Source organism: Sinohyriopsis cumingii, chromosome 7 (genome assembly GCF_028554795.1).
Source record: "Sinohyriopsis cumingii isolate HCF-2022 chromosome 7, ASM2855479v2, whole genome shotgun sequence".
NCBI lineage: Eukaryota > Metazoa > Mollusca > Bivalvia > Unionida > Unionidae > Sinohyriopsis > Sinohyriopsis cumingii.
Window position 1 is genome coordinate 71097374 of NC_142967.1, and position 18825 is coordinate 71116198.

Here is an 18825-nt window from a genome sequence, read left to right on the forward strand (position 1 = left end):
CGTCATTCTCGCGTGAATGTCCGAGGTGATGAGATAACATTCTTGTGCGCATGACAATCACAGATGTCGCGGAGTCGATTGGACTGGTTTTTCGCCTACTGTCGGAAATAGCGAGAACATTGAGTATTATGATTTAACAAAGTACATATCTGCATTTTTTTTCTCTCAGACAATTGGAATATATTTGGACATATGTACATTGATATGTAACAAATAAATTAATTGTCTACTGTCATTTACTTACCGCATGTGAAAGTTATAGCCGTAAAATAAATAGAAGTCTCTTAGAGAAAACAATTAGTGGATTTATACAAAGGTTTCTTATAACTTATGAGATATAATCTGGCTATATACAATCTGAAAGAAAAGGATATGCCCAATTACGTCTTATCCTATCGAATTTTGTTGAATTTCCATTTCATTTACGAATTTTATTAATTTTGATATAGCAGAACTCATTCTTACCGAGTGAAAATTTGAAATACAAACCATGTGTAGAGATTGAATCAATTCGGTAGGTGAACATCGTATCTGTTATAAAGACCACGGGACCAACATATAAAAAATAAGGATGCGGTACATCAACAAAGATACGTAAGACCCAATACCGGTAGAAGACTCACTACAGGTAGCATGTTAGTACCTAAAAGAATACAAGTGCAATGGGTTTTGCTCACTAATAGTGACGATTAAAAAGCCATATCATAACTGATTGTAAATTCATAGATTACAAAGCACACTTATTAGAGGAATGGCATATCACTCATGTATACAATAGAGTATTACCAAATACATGGAAGATATAGAATATCGTCCATTCAATTTAATATAACCAGACTTTAATTACTAATATACATATATGAGTAAAAATTTGACTATATTTTGATTTGTATATATATATATTAAAGTATGAACCTATTTCTTAGTTAAATAAATCCAAGACAAGTTATAATGAATCGATATTCCTTTTTAATTTTAGCGTTACAGAAATGGCATATACTGTATTAATAAATAAATAAATAAATAAATAAAGCAAACAATAAAGATAGAAATAAATAACACGTGCCTATGGTATAACGCATCAAATTGGATGTTACAATTTTTACTGGAGAACGTTTTTATTTATATTTACGTGATCAACGAAGCAATAAAAAATTATTTAGGCAAGTGCTAATACAGGAAATAATAGAGAAAAAAATTGTACTTAAAGGTAATCTCATAAATCAGTATTAAATATATACATACTTGTCAAAATAAAATAAATATCTTTAAAATAAATAATAAATCTAAATTAACGTAGCTGATTATCGACCTTGTCTTGCAACGGTGGAAGTGAATTCTAGCAGGATATTTTTTATCTTAGACAAATCTAATATCGTAGATTATTTGTGAATGATCTGTTGTAGTTTATAATTTGGATTTCAAGTCCTTAACAGTGTTCACAATTTTAATATACTCTGAAAACTCAAGCAGAAAACGATTTTTAAAACTTTAGTCTGACATGTACTTGCAGAGGGATCAAAACTGGTTAGCAAATAACGCAGTCGGGCAACTTTAACTGAGGTGGATAGAACAGGATATATTTGCTTAAGATTTAGGCTTTGCTTTAGAGGTTTTGATATTGATATATAGCGTTAATTTAGGCTCTTGCGCGGTAACATATTTTGAAAAGCAGCTTTGGTGATTGACCCATCATGGTAATGATTGCATTTGTTCTAAAATTTGAAATCTGAAACTAAAAGAAATCGACATTGAGTTGACTTCAACACTGATACAATACACAATTCCAAATACGTGTTTCTCTGTTGCGATTCGTTTATTTTGACAAGTGTTTCGAGCCTACGCTTCTAAAATAAGTAGCAAAAAGAGTGAAAAGAAACAAAAAAGAGCTTTGTAAAATTCAACAAATAATTTATTTCCCTTTATTACAAAGTGAAAATGAGAAGAAAAAACTTACGGTATCACTAATTAAATCCCAGAATAAAACACGACTGAAACATCCTCTCAGTTAGAAGATAATATATTTTTCTACTGAACCTTAGGTCACAATTAGCATTTTCTAAAATTAAACTATTACCTAATATAAACATACCTTCTACAATGATTTTTTCTTTACCAAAATAATTTGTTTAGTTATTATTAAAAACCAGAACATGAACTATGTCAAAGATACTAAAAAATCCAAAACCTAGACTAAGACCCATATACATATATTTACTTCTATTAATAACAATTCTGATTTTAAACCCATACATATAAATAACAATTTAGCTATGTATTAGCTGTATACATAAAAAAGCAATTCAGATCAAGAAGAAATGAACTCATTTATGAACAAGGTCAAGTCCAATATACAATGTTACATTACAATAGCATGTACTGAAATAAAATAATGTTTTCCAAAACCTAACTAACTAGCAATGCATTAAATATACACAACACTTCTTTTCATAAAGATAAAGGAACATTTGCGTAATAAAGCTTTTCTTTTTACTATAAGTCAAATATACATGTGATAAAAATTACAAAGGACAAAATTTTATGAATGGGACAAAGTATGCATGAAATAATATATCTCTAGACACGTGAAAGTACATCTACTATTAAATTGTTTTTCCCTTTACGTGCCTGATATCAATATTATATTCCTTCAACAACAAACTCATCTTATTAGTCTCTGAGTTTTGTTTTCCATCTTGCTGATGAATGGAAAGGAGTTGTGATCATTAAACAAAATTATTGGAGAAGGAGCTGAATCAATATATATGCAATGCAAATATCAAAGATAAACCTTCCTTCACGTTTGTAGAATAATTTCTCTGGTGAAAAATGGCACATTGGATAATCTACACTATTCCTGTCTTCTTGAATCAGTACTGTTCCAACCCCAACATCACTTGCATCAATACATTTTAAACGATGGATTGAAATTTGGAGATAAATGAACTGGTGCACTCTTACGTATGTCCTTTAACTTATCAAAAGCCGCCTGACATTGTTCAACCCAATGACATTTGTTTTTCTTGCTCAATCAATTTGTCAAGGGTTCAGCAATTATAGAAAAATTGGAACAAAATTTCCAATAGTATCCAGCCATACCCAATTATCAATACAGTTGCTTTTTACTAATAGGCACATGGAATTCAGAGATAGCCTTGACTTTTGCATGTATAGGTTTAACTTGTCTATGTCCCAGGATATGTCCCAGAAATGTTACACAAGCACGTCAAAACTAACTTTTAGCAATAGTAGTCAAATTTGCATCAGTGAGTCTGTCAAAGGATTGCGGAGTTGTCGCTAAATGATCTTTCCAGAGTGTCGTTGTAGATGATGACATATCATCGATGTAAGCATCACAATTATATAGACCAGATATCATCATGTTTATTAAACGTTGAAATGTACCAGGTGAACCTTTCATCCCAAACGGCATCACTTGAATTGATAAAGTCCATCTGGATTCACGAATGCTAATCTTATCTTTGCCCTTTCCGTCAGTCGAATTTGACAAAATCCTTTCAGAAGGTCAAACGAAATTTGGTAATATACTTTCGATTTCCAATTTTTCAATGCAGTCATCGATTCTTGGTTATGGAAAGAAATCTGTTTTAGTCACACTGTTCACCTTTCTTTAGTCAGTGCACATGTGGAAAGTATTATCTGGTTTCGGCACAGCTTACATTGTGAACTCCAGTCACGTTAACTTGGTTCTATGAAATCATTCTCCAGCATATACTGTATTTATATTTTCCAACATTCCTGTTTGAGAGGGTTCATCCTGTACGGGTGTTTCACAGGTGTGGAATTTACAATATCAGCGACATTGTAGATTTTATTTTGTTCTTGTAGGAACATAATCAAGTAATATCTGTTTTATTTAATTTTTTTCTTCATGTTGTAAACGTGAACGTTTTGATCCAGATTATTCAAATTTCTGAATTTTGCAGGTTTGTTCCTCGAAAGTCAATGCAGTCGATTGCATTCCATCACTTAAATCCTCAATGTGTGGGACAGTTACAGCAAAATTAATTGCACGATATAACTGGATTTCTCTGTCGACATACTTGTACTACTTTAGCAAAGTCCAAGAGTACTAATAATATAATTTAACTCAGTCATTTTCGTCTAACTTTGTTTGTAAAGGCTATACTACCTAATTTGAAGAAAAGTTTGAAGAATGAGCAAGAGAGGCAGAACTTTATCTGCAGACTGAAAAATATTCTCTCCATGGTAATTCTGTCAAACCTTAGTTTCACTTTTGACTTAAATTGCTGGATGCCTAATTTGTACATAATTTTCTGGTAAATTCCATACATAAAATTTGATCCTTGATCACACTGAACAAATTTGGGAAGGACACATTGAGAAAAATTTCATCAAAGCTTTTACTATTGTTTTCATTTTTAATAGTGCTCAAAGGAATGGCCTCTGGGAATCTTGTAGATGCACACATGATTAGTAAGCACTGGTTACCTGACTTGGTCTTAGGTTAGGCAACGACTCAGTCTACCATTATTCTGTAAAATGGATCGTCAAATGAAGGAATAGGTTGCAGTTGAGTCTTAGGTATCTTCTGATTGATGTTCCTATCATTTTACAAGTATGACAAGATCTGCAGTTTTTACAAACATTACTTTTAAATTTTGGCCAATAGAAGTGATTCAAGATCGCGTGATAAGTGTTACTGATCCCTAGGAATTTCCTGACTATTTTGTGGTCTCCATTTTCTTTTAAAAACCACATTTTAACAAATGAACAAACAGTTTCACATCTGTTGATTCAGTTTCACCAACGGCTTTCTGAAACAAACAGGAGATCTCATGATCTTTTTCCTGTTCGACAACAAGTGATTGTCATTTGTCACCCTGATTAGAATAAATATAATGAGCAGTTAAAAGAGGATCAATGTGATCAATACCTTCTGACTCATCCAAACAATGAGTCAAACGCCTGACCGATACATGTGTTAGCTAAAGGAATACATTCCTGATCAACCTCATTCACAAGGGCTATCTTTGCCACAGCTCTAGTAACTGCACAAAATGGGTATAAATCTGCGATTTTTTGTTCTCAATAGGATAGACTTTCTGACCCAAACAAGGATTGTCAGTTACAAGTTAATTAACCACAACCTTGTCTCCAGCCAGGTCATTGCCTAGTAATAAACGAATGCCCTCAATGGGTTAAGACGACAGTGTGCCGACTCACACATGTGGTGAGACCATGTCTGATGACAAATTTACTACGTGGAGAGGATTATTAACAAGCCAACACTCTACTCCCTGAATAAAGACACTCTAATTTGAAAAAAAGACTTCTCAGAAAAAGCAAGGTATCAGAATAAACGACTCTGTGAAATACCTATATCCCTTAAGATTTAATAGAGATAGGACTGGCCGAATCACTCATGGGTGATATAGAGCCCTGGACATAAATGATTCATAATTATCCATACTAAAATTAGACTGGGGTTTATTTGATCAAAAATATATTCCTTTCAATACATGACCGTGACCTTGATCTCTTAGAAATTAGGGCATTTATTAAAGGTCTTTCTTGATTTTGTTGCTTGTATAGCAATCAGAAATAACGTGTCCTTTCCTCTTGCAATAGGTACACGTAGGATTAGATGAGGGATTATGATCAATCTTATCAGAATCCTGGCTTTAAAAGTAGTGCCAGATTGAGATTTGGAAGGGGTCGTATTAGGCTCAAATACTTTCTTTTACGTGACGATTCCTGAGTGGAAGACTTACTGACTAATTAAACTGTATGGGTTAAGGAATACTCGTCAGTAGTACGAGCAGCATTTTCTAAAGTTTCGACCGTACGCTTCATCTAGATAAATCTTAACGTCACCATGGACGCAGTCTTGAACTCCTTAACTAAGATGAATTGTGTGAGATTTTCGCAATCTTGATCAACTTTTTTGGTTAAGTACCGCCTAGTAAATAACTGCCTTTTTCTCTTGCAAATTCGACAAGTTTGTCAAGATTCATTTTTACCGTTCCTGAAAGTTTGACGAGAAACTAAGGTACTAACCCTTCATATACCATAACCAGTCCTTAACGAAAACGTTGTTTCGCTGACAAGAAGTGTATATGTCTCGGGCTTAACCAAAAAGTTCACTTTGTAATAATCGAGTCAAATACTCTTTTGCCCAGCAACTGTTTCAAAATGAGGAAAATATTTATCTTCTTTTCTCTAAAATGGGGTAATATGCTAATATTCTTAATAACATCAAAACTTGAATATTTGTGTAAAGTCGGGACGTGCTTTTCACTTGCCAGCTCTAATATTTAAATCTAAATTGATGTTCCCTTTCATCCTTTTCTCTTTCTCTCTGCAATTCTTTCTTCCTTTTGTTTTTGCATTGGCATTTGTTTCTTCTCTTTCTTCAATTGCATTTGCATTTGTTTATCTCTTTCCTCTTTCTGTAACTGCATTTTCCTCTCTCTTTCCTCTTTATCTAATTGCATTCGCCTTTCTTGACGCTCAAACGTTCTTAACTGAATTTCAGATTTTAATTTTAATTCCATAACTTGTAAGTTAGACTTAGATGGAGACTGACTAATCAAATCAAAAGTACTTTTATCCAAAACATTATTTTCTACCAAATATTCGATCAAAATAATTTTTATTTCTTTCTTTGCTAAAGAAGCCTTTGCCTCAGAACGATAATATTTTCTGGAAAATTGAATTAATTCATCTTTTTCGAAAATGTCTATTTGGTCCAGGGTATGAACCGAGAGAAGGGTTTCCCTTTTTTTGAAGACATTTTAGAAAAAGTGTGCTGCTAAAGATTTCCAAAATTAAGTGAATTAACATTTATAAAAACAAAGTTTTCTGAAATATTCTAGCAAAAATTAAAAAATAATCCCGAGGACGAGCCCCCAATTCGAATGTTACGGTTTTAGGATCGAATAAACAGTAACAAAAGAAAGAGTGAAAACAACAGGCTTTTATAAATTTAACAAATAATTTATTTCCTTCGAAAAATACTGTAAAATGAAAAAATAAGAACTTACGGCTTTAAGAATCAAATCCAAAAATAATCCAATAATAATCATATGTTCTGGCAAGCTGAAGGAAATTAATCCTTTTCCTAACTGTTCCTGTGTAGAATTTTAAGAAAAGATCTCCACTTTAGATGACATTGTAAAAAGCTTTTTGATTACATTAAAAATTTCTAAAATGTGAATTAGTACCTGGGATTTAGAAAATTCCAAACAAAGTAAATCAAAATTTAAAAAACAATGTTTTCTGAAATATTTTAGCGAAATTCGTATCCCAGGGACGAGAGCACAATTTTCTGTTACGAGCTTATTCTCTTAAAAAACAACCGAAGATAATGAATAGCAACAAGCTTTGTGAAATTCAACAAATAATTTATTTCTCTCGGATACAGATTTAAAAAGACAAAAGAACTTAATTAAATCCCAAAATAATCCTAGAATTACTGACAAAAGTTCTAATAATTTGAAGTCCTGAAAAACGTTAAAAAGAGGTCCAAATTGAATCCAAAACTGAAAGCGATGATTTGTCTGTGGCAGCTTGTAGAGTGTTGATGTGTCAAATGTCTTTTGTTGAATCACAATAATATAATTCCAGGTTTGAATAAATTTTAAATTCTTGAATATATCTATCCAAGAATGTTACCAGAGCACTTGTGTTTAATCAATGGAATTTAATAATTTGAAGAAATAAATTCCAAATTTACATATTTACTATTTTGTAATGAATGTGTTTTAATTTCAAATACTTTCTACTTGTTCTGTCAGTGACAGCGAAATGCAAACTCGAATAAATTGACACCGATCGATCCAACGTTGAAGACAACTAAGATGTATATATTTGTAAGAATTGTGTATCCTCACCAGTAATACATGTTACTCTAGACTGGGAAATCTTACCCAAAACCAAGAATGCCGCCTTTGTGGTTGGCAACAATCTTTTAGAGTAATATTTGCAGTAAACGTTTTATGACTTTTTATGACAGTTGGCCTGGACGTGCCAACCACAAAGGCGGCATTCTTGGTTTCGGGTAAGATTTCCCAGTCTTGAGTAACATGTATTACTGGTGAGGAAAGTGTTGCGATGGAGGGGCCTCTGCTCTCAAGACACCATTAACGTAAAACTACTATTTATCGCTGATTTTGCCATCGTGATATGATGGACCTCATCTCTCACACACATAATTACAGCTTGTTCTTGTCTCTTTATGTCACTGCGGATCATCGCTTTGGTCTAATCTCTTTAGGTACACTATTTAAGGCTAAATGTAACGTTACAAAGGTCATTTAAACTTGCATCTTATAAATAACGATGGGCTTTTGTATGTCTTTACTTGGCATTTTGTCCTTGTATGCATTATGTATGAAGAAACTTCATTTTAGTCAAATATACACAGCCCATAGTCTCACTTACACGTGTGTAATCTACGGTTTGGTATTAGCAATGAAGTTAGGGTCTGTAGTTACAAGCGTTTATAATAATCTAAAAATATTCTTATCAGGAATCCCGTTTCTAGTGTGACATATGTTTGGACTATTCATTAATTAACATCTCTTTAATGTGGAAAATAGGTTAAAATCTCATAAGAAAATAGTCTGACATATATAAGAAACATTTTGTACGATGCAGACATTGCACTCATTTAATGTCCTTGCTTTAATCTTTATTTGCTCTGTTTTCCTACTTGCTCCTCATCCTCTACAGTTTTTCTTCGAACTAATGACAACATACAACTTAAGGCAGAAGTTACATTATAAAAGCCGGGCGATGGTATCTGGTCTCATTCTTACACGGTATACTGTCAAAGTAAAACAGCACCTCTAATTTGTTATATAATTTCAATTGATTTTGAAGAAATGTTGCTTGAATAGTGCAATATGATTGGTCAAAGTACCAATGATTACCGATAAGCAGTTATTACCCGATAGTAGTCGATATATTCATTAGGATACAGTAGAGAACACCATATGATTGGATAACTAATAATTGGCTTTTGACAGCTCATTTTACTGGATGATAAAGAAACAATACCTGTCAAACCAGTCATGCTAAGGCAAAAACTATGTCCACTAGCTTACATTTTACTATTGTCTAACGTCCAATCTATGCCTTTGATTTAAACTATCTTTGACATCACATTATATAAACGCTTGAAACCCTACTTCCTACCCGAATTCGCGTCTCACCCTTTGACCTCATATTATTCAGAAGTTTAATTTATGAAAATGTCTCTCATTCTCTTGGGTGGTAGATTTGACATCAGTGCACTAAAACAAAACCTTAAAAAATTCAAACCACAGTTCAAATCATAAAATTTACTGACATTATTTCCTCTAGTGAAAGGTATGTTTACGCACAAAAGTCTACATTCTAACTATTCTAACTCCATTTTAACACCGTCATCATAGACTCAAGAAATTTTTGCTTTCAACTGAAACAAGTCCATAGCATCTAACTTCTGCTCTAGATTTGACCTAGAGAGCTGAGTCAGGATTTAAAGGATAAGTATAGAATCCTGAAATCTTATAAGTCAAATTCTTGACTAAATTATGACTTAAAGCAAATACAGCATATCAATTGTATAGACTTAAGCTTTTATAAATACTGGCGGCATTGGAGACAGGAGTCACTCGATCAGCAAGCTTTTTCATTTTTGGAATAATTATATATTGCATTTCCAAACCTCCTATGAAAAATATCTAAATCAAATAGATGGATGCCCATCAAAAGAATTGTTTCAAATGGAGATCTAGGTCCAGCAAAACAATGATACACGAAACATAATACGTTTTAGTGTATGAATAAGAGCCACATTCCCATGATCGCCAGCCATTAGTATATTCCTACCGCAATTCACCACGCCACGCCTGAGAAATAAACTAAATTATGAAACCTCACCTATTTCGACACTTTGAATGTTCAAATATGCATAATTAAAAAAACATGTGATATAAAAAGGAGCTCTTCTAAAGTATTAAGTAACTATACGTCATACGAAATGAAGCGGCTTTTCACAGAACAGATTACAACAGTGAGAACAACCAGTTAATTCTAATTACACTAACTTTTTTTTAAAGAGCGTCAAAACAAGTTTGAGTGACAAACTATTGATGGGCAAGCAATGCATTCTCAACTTTACGGTTTCCACATGAGAAGGATAAAAATTTAAATTTCATTACAAAATAAACCTACGTTGCTTGATTGAGAAGTTTTGCTACATTTAGATACCTGAACACGAATGAATGTATATTTCTTTTTAATTGTAGTCATTGGTCAATGCAAGCACGGTTGGCTGAACCACGATGAAGCCTGCTATTTTTTCAGCCGAGACGCATTATTTTGGACAGGAGCGATGGTAACATTGGGATAAAGCGTCACCCATATATATATATATATATATATATATATATATATATATATATATATATATATATATATATATATATATATATATATATATATATATATATATATATATATATATATATATATATATATATATATATACATATATATATATGCAATTTATTAATGTTGTTGATTTTCGCTGTGCTGAATTTCAGCGATGAAAATGCTAATCAAGCAGGAGTGACCACATGACTATCAAATTTGGCCAGTAAAGTTATTGTTTGTAGTAGGAACTAAAGTTTAAAATATTAGTGGAGACAGACAATTTCATTGTCAGTTGACCCAATTCATTAAAAAAAATATTTTATTTTTATTTTTGCATTTTATATAGGGGATACAAGAACATTAATTTAACACAAAATCAAAGTAAATATATGCCAGAGCTGGAGAGGAGACCATAAAAATCCAAAATTAAAAGATGACTACTCTTCTCAGATCCAGTGAATATTAGCGAACATTACAACCACATTTGGATACAAGATAAATAATTGTACAAAGCTACATTACATTGAATGTAACATTATTCAGAGAATTGACAAAAATATTTCATGAGTTTCAAACGAAAGCAACAGTTATTTGTATCATAAGATACTGAGCATTTATTTACAAGTTTGGAAGGGGTAAAATATGATTAAACCTAGTTGACATTACAAACTAACATTCAAGAGAATAAAAATGTTGATTTGTTCAATTCAACACAAAAATACATCCTTTAGTACTTTAACAAAGAAGCTGATTTGCATATTACTTTTAATGATAAAAATAGTGAACATTAAAATTGAGGCAAATAATGTTAGACGATTCTGTTATTTACAAGCTGAAAGACATAACGGGCGGATGTATAGATCATGTTTATCGAGCAGTATTGCTCTCTCTCTCTACGACAAGGAAGATGACATATACAAACGTGAGAAGATTTAAGAACAAACGGATGCATGTTAAAAAAGGCATGTACTCGTGAAAGAGAAATATGAATCGTTCAACGATGCGAAGAAGCAAAAACCATCAAGTCATTAAATTAATGATCTCAGAATTTTGACAAAATAGCAATATCAAGGAGAATGAACGTTTGGAGATTCGGATATATATTGAAATTATAGAATGTCACATGTAGAAAAGATGGTGTAATAGAAAAGAATGGAATTGAAATATTCTTGATATGCGGCGATACCAGAGGAAAACAACTGCTTAAATTCAAAAACATCACGGGTAAAAAACCAAAATTATACAAATAAAAAAAACATGATAGGCATGTTAATGTGGGCAATGTACTTATTAAAATTTAGTACTGAAGAAATGAAAAGGGACAACAATTAAAATACCAAGTTAATTTCAAATACATCTCTGAAAACCTAATAAACAGATTGTTAAAACATCCAATCAAAATTTTGATGTAATCATGAGAAGAGGTAGGAACTACACAGGATGTCTGCTTCTTGCAACTATACCATCGACATCAACTTTAACAAATCTACAATATTGTAAATCACGAAGAAAATTAGTTGATTTTGGGAGGTTTCACACCACATGAATGAAATAATATCCAGTACAATTTTCAGTGTCTCGATATCCAAGTTTTTAAGAGGACATTTTCACTCTGACGTTTCATGAAATAGCTATTGGAATGGAACTAAATAAATAAATGGTACAGTAAATATTTTAGATATATACATCTGAATAACATTACAAATGCTTCAGAAGAAAGCTAATAGAGGAAATGTAAAAAGGAAATACAAAATACAAATGATAACAAAGATTGTGTAAAGACACGAGTGTAAAAAGACATTACAATGGAAGAAACAAAGCGGATAGAATAAGAAATTTCAAGACTTCTTTCCGAATGTGCAAACGAAATCCATTTCATAATAATTTTTTGAATTTTAATAATTGTCTTCCAGATTAAAACATATACTATATTGTGATTCCATTTAATACAACAAATTGGTCAATTCACCTTAACCATGTTAATACAACAGCTGAATGTAACGAGGTAAAACGTTATTGCACGTAATATCTGCGTGTCACATACAAAAAAAATAAGCATTGAGATAAGTACACTTTAAAACCTGGAATAATAATTATGTGAATAGCAACAGATCACAGTGTGATATGGGATCTTGGCAGAATCAACGATAGTGGGACATATGGATGACAACATCTACTGGCTTTTTGATTTAATAAATAAAATGCATCAGAATTATGCCAAAACAAACAATATGACGTGATCAGATACAAAGCAATAGGCCATCATGATTAAAAACCCCATCTTAGCAGACTACCAATCGTACCAGGCATTGCTACTGTTACACTATTCACTTATTGGCTGAATTTTAAATTCTTTAAAAGAATGTTTAGCCTGGAGTAGAACGAGGTTGAATAGGTTTTCTAGCTGGAGGGGTGGAATATGATTGTACCTTTCATACCGAATTTACTATGGGCAGAGCATTGGTTGATGTTGTCATTACTATCATTGCAACTTTTGTAGCAATTGTTACACATTTATCTTTGAACAATCTTTGTAGTCATTCACCTAATGGAAATTTGTTTTCTAGTTACGTTCCTGTCAATATATTTCTATAAAATTTGCTCCAAATATTTAAGTTTCAATGTTTCTTTTAACCTCTCTAACTGCTTTTGCTTTGCAAGTTTCTTGTATGTGTTTGTTTCTTGTTGACATGGTAGTTCTTCAGCATGTTTATTATTCATTCTAATATCAGACTGCATATATGCTAGATTTGAATTGTTAGGCTGAACATCACTGACATAACCCATTCATTCTCTGTTTTCTTATGTATTGAATAATCTTTTCACTGCAAGAGGATGTCCTCCATTTTAACAATCAATTGTCTCATTTTGACTAATAAATGACCTATATCTGCCAATAAATGTTGTTAGAAACAAAAATATCAATAACACAATTTAACATCCAACATGAAGATCTGTTCTTACAGTAGCCAACAACATGCCATTGTAATGTGTTTTTGGTTTACAGTAGACCCGTTCAAACAAGTTCTAATGCTAATAATATCAGTTTTTTTTAATATATTCCACAACTGACAATTTGATAGGCAGCAAATAGACTTTTACTTGAAAAATGTGTAAGTCATTGACTAATACATCATCTCTAATTGAGAACAAGCACTAATGAAGTACATATTTACATTTTCATTTCGTGAAGAAAACCCCAAAAATGCTAAAATTACAAGAGGAATAATGTGCTAGAGACCATGTGCCGTAAAGACACAATCATAATCTATGTTGCTACATTGAAGGTTCAAGTGGCTTCCAAAGATAAAACACAACAGTAGAACATCGAACATCAATAAAACTAGTTATCAATCTAGAGTCTATATTGTCTGTTTCATTTATGTAAACAACAGCAAATGCTCCAATGTTATATATTACGCTGCTGAAATGTTCTCCAAATAATAAAAAATGTTCAATTGTACAGCACCATAAATCAATAGTCTTAATTTCAAGTTTCTGAAATAAACAAATGGTTTGATCCGATAGAACGAACACTATAAAAGAGCTAGAAATAAGTTCTAAATTAGATACAGGATAGAACGGCAACAAGCATCATGTTGTATGGAATTAACATCAGACTGCTAGCAGAACCAGTGTGATTGTTTCCTTGACTTTTTATTTAGTCTAACATTTAATATCAAGATGACACAATATAAAGAGAATGCCATTTCTGTTTTTAAGTTGAACTTTAAGTTTGATTTCTGTGTTCTTCTCTCCAAGAGAACATATTATTACTCAAGACGTAAAAACAAAAAAAAAAAAAAAAAAAAAAAAAAAAAAAAATGTGAGCTACCAGCTTCCGAATGTTTTTACCAGGAAATTTCATTTATTCTTCTTGTACTCTCTACGTGAGGTTTAAAACACAAACTATTAATAAAATAAAAATATGGCAGATTCGCTGGGAACAGCTTGTGTACACTGATCAAAATATTATACTTCTGAAATACTAAGAATTTATTTGTTGAAATCAGGAGTTGTATCTTAGAAAATCTGTATTTCCGGTGACATAGCTTGCTAAGGACAACATACTGCACATGATCATTGATTTTTCCATTTTATTTTCTATGCGGTAAGAATTTGTCTTGGATAATATATTTTTTTTATATTAAAAAATCAACTTTATTCTATTAGTATTAGTTTGATTTTAAACTAATGTTCCAATAATTTGTTGAATATAATATGCAACAAACGATCTGGTTTGCCAGCATTAAAGGTAAGTATTACAAAATGCATAATGTTGTGTTATTGCATTAAAACATAATCTGAGAGGCGTGTTCTAACTATCAGTAAGTTGAATAACCTTAATATATACAAACGACTACTGTGTGGTCTTAACACAGAATGGTATCAAAGAGGCTATTTGATAACCCATAAAAATGTTGCATATGTTGGACAAACACTTCATCAAGTTTCTAAAAGAATGAATAATCATCGCTTTCATGTAAAAAATTATAGAGATCCTCTGTTTTCCTCTAATATTCCAACACACTTTAACACCAATAAACACCCTCTCTTCAATTTTTCTTTCATGCCAATAGATATTGTGCATGGTGACATGAACAGACTCATAAAATAAACTTATTTGATTCATAAATTAGATAATTCTTATCCTAATGGCCTTAATGCCAATTCACTATATAAAACTGTATAAAAATTTTGTATTGATATATTGTATATTCTTTATAACAATATATTTATATGACTGTTTGTTTCTATCTTATTTGATTATTTTATAACAATATTCGACAGACACACATTCGTGGTTTTATATCATGCTTGTACAGAAGACTTTGCATCACTTCTGAACAGAAAACAGAAATAATAAACAAAATATAGGTGAACTTAAACGGGTTGCAATATCGTACACCGCAATATGGTGGAAAGTAGGTCGCTAAGCTTGTGACGTCATGCCGACCCAATCATTTTGATGTTCATTATTAATCACACTGACCGTTTTTGATCTATGGACTCTCTCGAAGTGATTGAGTTTGTGACACTTATTGCAAGTATTTCCTTTTGCAGGGCACTTGTCCTGGCTTGAATGTGTTTTTATCCACTGTGTCAACAGGTCGCGTTGAACCTAGGTCTGGAAGATGTGATCCATTTCTTCTTCGGCTGTAGCTCTTTTGTCTTGGTCTGTCGTTGAATTGTCGCATGCACTTATGGTCTGGCTGATGCAGACATGGTCTGCAGCTGCTCCTGGGCATTTTCATGGCTTTGACTGATGTTAATAGCTCTTTCTAAGGTCAACTTTTCACCTTCACTTACAAGTTTTTCTCGTATCCTTGATGACGATACCCCGAAAACAATCCTATCACGAATAATGTCGTCTTCATCTTTGAAGAGACAGTCCTTGGCCAAGAGTTTCAATGATGGGTCCTTTTTATCTTCATCCGTCAGAGTCCTTGTGTTGAAATTATCTCTACCTTTGTCTCCTACCCAAAGTAGAATGTAGTTGGCTTTGACCGCATCACTTCTACTCATCGGTCCGTTAAATATTAATTCACAGTGTTGTTGGAATTTAGCCTATGATGTGGTAAGGTTGGAATTGGTCCAGTCTATGGTAGGGGTTGGCACACCGGAAAGATCCATTTCGAAGGTATTAAGTTCGTATGCAGAATTTTCAACGTTTTTAAGTTTATAAATTCGTGCAAAGTCTTCCTTGGATTGAAAAGTTATTGTTTCAAAATATTCATTTACGATCCATGTGCTATTCCAATTATGATCACACTTCTGACACCATGTTGTGTTACTGCGTTAAAACATAAGATGAGATGCCGTGTTCTAACTATCAGTAAGTTGAATAACTTTAATATATACAAACGACTACTGTGAGGTCTTAACATAGAGTGGGATCAAAGAGGCAGACACCTGTAGATAGTACCACTCATGAGAGGGTTCTGATTGGTCAGTTACACATGTATAATGTTACATTTAAAGACCCATTTACAATCACATAACAATGTACTAGGTGAAAGTGATATATCATCATATGAGAATTTTATATTTTTTGTGTAATAAATGTAAAGTAGACGATTTCTGGCTGGGCACCTCAGACACTATTGTGGAGGATGAATGGGTACCGGAAACAAGCGGAACAGTGATCTCGCTAAGTTCCTACAAGAAATGGGGGCATAACCAACCGGATAACCACGATTCAGAGAATTGTCTTGCACTCCACCATGGAGGAACCTGGTCTGATGATATGTGTAGTTTATTGAAACATTACATTTGTGAATCGAGGGCCAGATACAATGAAACAGAAGGGTGAGTAGTAATATTCATTATTATCCTTAGATATTTTGTTGGCCTTGATTAGTCAATAGCTAATGCATAAGACCGAGTACATATAGTTTTTAGCGCGGATGCACAAACCCTGCCGAGGCGCACAGATGACCTCGAAGTGACGTCTTCAAGTGGTGTACAATGAACATTCCTAGAAACAGGATTGCGAAATGGCAGATGCCATTTTAATTGAAACTAAATTATAGGAATGTATCATTTTGATTCATAAGTAAACCAAGTAATGCGTAATACACGGAGCTAAACAGTGTAATGAATGGCCGTAAAACATTGTGTAAAAAAGCAGCTGTAAAGGTATTATTATTCATTACACCTTAAAGAAAATTTTCAGCTACTGATTGGCCAATATTAGGAGGATGAGATATGGTATATGCCGCTTAAGCTGCATGAATGAAATCCTGCCGGATACATAGAAAATGATCTGAAATCGTCAAGAAGTGTATAGCCAAATTTTCTAGCAACAGGAGTTTATGGTAGCTGCCATTAAAAAAGTTGAAAGAATAGATCTCTCTGGGGTAACTAATTCGCTACTTGATGTTCAGACAGGATGCATAAGATAGTGCGCCCATATTGCGTATTTCTTTCGACCTTGCTTTAGGTTGAACTCTGGTAAAATACCCTGCATAACTAATAGTTTCCCCTGCATTCTTCCCAAATTCTTATCCTTGGATGCAGCAATGACAAGCTAGTTAGAATATTTAGACCAAATATATAGTGTCTACTTCGAAAACAGTACATATGTTGCTCTAAGAACCCCTGAGTCACTCTTTAGTGGCAACAAATGAAATGGTTCATGGTGAACCGGCAATGGCTCTGGTTGGTGGCTAAAGATTTATAACCAATTTTCATTATCTGAAAAGCCATAGTATGCATTTACCTGCTTCCTGGTGCAAGACATTGTTGAATTTTTTCCAGCATAATTCATGTTCGATATGTTTTATCTTAAGTCTGCAGCAAGTTTGTTTAAATATTTGTTTGGTAAGCAAATGTTGCCTCGGGGAATACAGTATGAAAGCGATATATTGAGCTTAAATAAATTGAGATCGTTTTGACAATCCTTAGAAACCTCCTATTGGATTCATGTGTATGATGTAACATTAGAATCCATTCCTATAGTACAAGGTCGACATGTATCTGATTTTATACCCTTGTTCAACTGAACATCTTAAAATATCAAATGAGAATTTGAAATAAATTAGTCTGTAGCTGTACTTATCCTCTATAATATTTTCAATTCATAACTTTATTACAGAAATGTAACGCAAAATATAAATTCCATGAGCAATACAATGCATATTGCTTTGAACACATCTTCCAATTAGAGCATAGTTATAGTAATATTTAATAAGCTAATGATACATTTTAAAAGGAACAATATATATTCTAATTTATTGTTATACCATCTCAAGCCTTTTGAACAAATGATATCAAGAGAAAAATTCTTATAATCTAATGACACTTTTTGCAAAGGTCACTATTCAAAATCTTTTTCATGTGAATTCCTTTTTTTTCAGACAAGAAGTTGTGGTTGGCTAGTAATTATTGGCATTTTCCATTTTAAGTGTTGGTGCGGTCATTATTGGATATGTATTTGATTCCTGTGTCTAAAACAATACATTATTTTAGCACAGTTGTTTGTTTCTAGTTTGTTTAGATCAGCAATTAATATGTCTCCGCTTAAAATCATATGAAAACTGACCATATACTCTTGCAAACAGGTATCATCGGCTTAAAATAGCAATTAACCTTTGATCTACCAGCTCTCAATGTGATTGTCATAATAAACTTTGAATATATGTTTGAAAAACATTTCCATATAAAGAAATATTTTGGCAACATTCTTACATATGATCATGTTTTATAGTGTAAAATATCCAATATTTCATCACGTGATTGGTCTTTCGTCACATGACTTTCAACAGCTATCCTAGTTGAAACAGACTAGCAACACGCAGAGCTTTTAATCATACTTAAGCATTATTTCATAAGAATCATAATATTAGTACGTCACATTTTTTTATTTGATTGACCAAGTTATATGTAGATAGTCTTAAATATTGTTTTGACTTGACA